The sequence below is a fragment of the Mastomys coucha genome, unplaced genomic scaffold, assembly GCF_008632895.1.
Source record: "Mastomys coucha isolate ucsf_1 unplaced genomic scaffold, UCSF_Mcou_1 pScaffold2, whole genome shotgun sequence".
NCBI lineage: Eukaryota > Metazoa > Chordata > Mammalia > Rodentia > Muridae > Mastomys > Mastomys coucha.
The window spans coordinates 2,402,881-2,407,660 of record NW_022196902.1 but is presented as its reverse complement, the minus strand read 5'-3'; positions in this window follow the sequence as shown (position 1 = coordinate 2,407,660).

Sequence of the window (4,780 nt, the reverse complement as noted above, 5' to 3'; positions counted from 1 at the left end):
GAGGAGGAGGAGGAGGAGGAGGAGGAGTCTGGGTCAGTACTAGAACATTTTCTACATGTGTAAGACCTTGGGTTTAGTCTTCTGTCTTGAGAAAAAAACAAACAAAACAAACAAAAACCTGTTCCAAATATGTTGGGTAGACCATCCTTGTTAGGATCTGAGATTCTTCCATTCACCCTAGGTCTGCCAGATGGGATGGGGTATGGAATCTGAAAGTACACAGTTCTGAAAGACAACTCAGGGTGTTGTTGGGAACAACATTTGAGTACTGTCAATATCCAGACTCTTGTAAATTCTGATACAAGTGGAATGGTTAAATTTGGGGGAATACCTTTAATTTTCTTAAAAACCAATACTCAATAGCATCTCCAATCTTCATGGTTAAGCTGCTAGTACTTTCTCTATAAATCCAAACCTAAGTCTTAATCAATGGAAACACATAGCTTATAGAAGTGGTGAGATACTGTATTTTGCTGTTTATAAGCACAGCTACCAATTAATCCTGTAATGTTTCTCAACAAAGACAGTCTAACTGCTGCATTTATTTCAAACCAAAAGAATGGCTTAAAAACTGTCATCAATAATAATGACTTCAAGTCATATCACTTTCCCTTTTAGTGTATTTCTTTCTCTACAAAGAAAATAATATACTTATAACTAAATACTACTAAAGGTTAAAGTTATAAGTCAAAATTAGAAACATGATATTAAAGCTTAATAAGCCAGGAAATAACATTTCAAATGTGAAATCCACAATCATCTATAATTTGAACTTAGTTGTTTTTCTTCTTTGAAGAATTAATATAAAAATTTCTTTATTTCATTTATATCTTAATATAGTAATTTCTTTATTTCATTTATTTCTTACTATAGTAATGACCAGAAAACCCCCCATGAATGTATGCCCAATGTTTTATAATTAAGCTCTTTCTCACTATTTTCTGACTATGAAATAATATTGTGTGATTGCTACTCTGTTAGATTATGATATACTGTTTCCAGTATCCATAGTTCATCATTATTATTGCCACACTGTCACTATTTTCTTAATGACAATTAATCATTAAGAAACTGGAACGTCCTGGCCTCTGTTTATAGGTACTTAGAATAATTGCATCTTAAAGATAATTATGGGTGTAATTCTGAACAATAATCATAATAATCCAACAACAACCTATAGAAATGGAGAAGGCTAAAGCTAGTATTATCCCTGTAATATAAATACTTGAGAGATTAAGATAAGAGAAGTATTGTTAGTTTGAGGTCCTATGTAACTACACTATGAGTTACAGATCAGTATGGACTACAAAATGAAACCCTTTCTCAAAAACAAGAAGTAAAAAGCAACCTTAAGAAAAATTATGCATATCTATATAGTAATATTCCTTATGAAGATTTTGAGTATTTTTCCATTTCTATGCACTGTTGTATAAGGCAATATTCATCTCAAATGTTTTTAAATATTTTGTTTACCAATCTATGATAGTACAGGTGGTTTTCAATGATAATTTGCTATAAATATTTGTTAAAAAAAAAAGAAAAACTTTAAATAAACTAGGCAGCACTGGCTAAATATTTCAGTATTTGCACTGGATTAGTTTTACAAGGTTTTATGAAAAAAAAAAGATTTCTAAAAACTTCTCTGTCTAACTGAAATTGGCTACTGGTGTTTGGAGGTATTGCAGACTAAGATCAACTCATTAAGAGACACTACACATGGATTAAAGATTAATCATATTTTAACTCCTGTAAGACAAATACAAGGATGGAGAACCTTCCATGCCTCAGGGAATGTTACAGACAGGCCAAAATAGGGCTTGCTGTGAAATTCCACACCTGAAAACACATTTCTTCACCTGGCCAGCTTCACACATCTTATCAGTAATCCCCTCCTCTAAATTCCACCGCAGGTCAAAGAATTGAGCTACATTTTACACCTAACTCTCCCAGAGCCCTTATGTTAGGAGCTGTCTTAAACTCATGCAATCCAATTTCCTTTTGCAGTTGCTAAACACCACTTACGAGCTGTGAAAAAAAGGAGCCCTGTGCTTGCAATCTGTGGTACTTAACTAGCAGCTTCTTTTCCTGTGACTGCCAGAGGATCTGCGGGTTGATAGGCTCCTCAACCTTAGCAAATAGTCTGCAGCAGGATATTGCATGCAAACCGTTCATGTTTCAAAGCATCCATTTATCGTTAGAGCTCTGAGATAAGCAGTAACAAACTATGATCCTTCTCCTCAGACAACTGAAGTTGGGGGTGGGGACTCCATGTGGCTGCTGTATCCAGAAACATGTAATGAAAAAAATGGGGAGACATCTAGGCAGCTGCCATACTCTGGAACATACAGTGAAATGCTGGATGTGGAACTTTGCCCTTCAAATCATTCGTTCAATATTTTCCTAGTAATCTGTCCACAAACACTTCTTAAATTTCTGCTCATTCAGTCCTTGTGTCTTACAGCTTTTATGAATGTAACTATTCTGAAAATAGCCAACTCAATTGGAATATGGAATTGAGCTAAAGGAAGATGTGGGTGGAAAAGAAAAATAAATGTAATAATCTCCATATCGTATCTTAAGCATGAAAGAAGACATTTTCTCTGGAATACTGGGATTTATATCTGCAAATGAAAAAAGGAGTAAGAATAAAAGGCTACCCTGAGTTTCAGTTTCTGTAGTAACAGTATGTGAAAGACAAAGCAGATCTGCAGTTTCTCTTGTTACTCTATGTTGCTGGGAGAGAGAAGCGATCTATGCATGGCCTAGAGCTACCAGTCATTGCTGTTCTGAATAAGAATTGTAAAGACACTCATACTGTAAAAGCAACACTGACCTTAGCTATGCACTATCCATATTAGTTCAATTATTTAGTGATTTAAATCCTTTGCAATTTGTCATTGGTCAGCAATATCAGAATTTTATTTAGTTAGTTACTTATATTGCTATAAACATATACAGCTAAGAGGACATCAAACTAGACTGGGGGCATGACTCTGCTCAGTTACTTGCACAAAGTTTCTAAGTTAATAAATCCAAATTCAAATTGATCAAAAAAATTACTAATTTAGTTTAGTTTCTGTCCAGTTTCTTATTAAGTTTCAATTCTCTTTTTTTTGTCTTAAAGAAATCATTTCATTTTATTTTTTATAAAGCATTTTTATTAGATATTTTATTTACAATTCAAATGTTATCCCCTTTCCTCATTTCCCCTCCAAAAACCTCCTATCCCTTCCTCCCTCCCCCTGCTCACCAACCCATCCACTCCTGCTTCCCTGTCCTGGCATTCCCCTACACTAGGGCATCAAGCCTTCACAGGACAAAGGGCCTCTCCTCTCATTGAAGTCTGACAAGGTCATCCTCTGCTACATATGAGGCTGGAGTCATGGGTCCCTCCATGTATACTCTTTGTTTGGTGGTTTATTCCCTGGGAGCTCTGGGGGTACTGGTTGGTTCATATTGCTGTTCCTCCTATGGGGCTGCAAACCTCTTCAGCTCCTTGGGTCCTTTCTCTAGCTCCTCCATTGGGGATCCTGTGCTCAGTCTATTGGTTGGCTGTGAGCATCCACTTCTGTATTTGTCCTATACTGGCAGAACCTCTCAGGAGAAAGCTATATCAGGCTCCTGTCAGCAAGAACTTGTTGGGATCTACAATAGTGTCTAGGTTTGGTAACTATATGAGAAGAAACACTCCTCCATGTGGGGCATTCTCTAAATGGACTTACCTTCAGTCTCTACTCCACACTTTGTCTCTGTATCTCCTCCCATGGATATTTGGATCTCCTTTCTAAGAAGGACCAAAGTATCCACACTTTGGTCTTACTTGGGAGTTCCTCAGGAAATTGGACATAATACTAACTGAGGACCCAGCTATACCACTCCTAGGCATGTACCCAAAGGATGCTCCAACATGTAATAAGGACACATGCTCCACTATGTTCATAGCAGCCTTATTTATAATAGCCAGAAGCTGGAAAGAACCCAGATGTCCCTCAACAGAGGAATACATACAGAAAATGTGGTACATTTACACAATGGTGTACTACTCAGTTATTAAAAACAATGAATTCATTAAATTCTTAGGCAAATGGATGGAACTAGAAAATATCATCCTGAGTGAGGTAACCCAATCACAAAAGAACACACATGGTATGTACTCACCGCTAAGTGGATATTAGTCCAGAAGTTCAGAATACTTAAGTTTCAATTCTATGCCTCCCTCTAAAGATCCATTTTTTTTACCTATTTATTACCCTTGATTTTCTGTATTCTGCCTATGATTTTATTATATGTGTAAACTTTATATTTCCTTTCCTTTCTAAGGCGGGAACTCTGGCTCTAAATAACATCCATGCCTCATAGTTTCGGTGTGTATGTTCATCAGACAAACTGCATAGTAAGTCAATTTCATAGAACAATTTTTCTTGACCTACATTATATATATATATGTCATTCAGATATAATAAATAATATAAATCCACATGAAAATAATGCCAGGAAAGCTCATCAAGTCAGGGTAATTGCTCAGGAAAGGAAGGTGAGCAAAGAAAATGCCAAGAATATACCTACGTGGGTAAAACTCAGTTGAATGTTATCCTACTTGATACAATGAATGAGAAGGTATGTTGCCGTGGATCTGTATAGACATGTCCTTCAACTAGACCAGAAAACACCATAGAAAGTCATGGAGGTGTTGAACGCATGAATCTATGTATTCAAACTGAGATTTGATACATGAATGGATGATACAGGTTAGGGAAAGACAATGAAATAGGATGCTTAA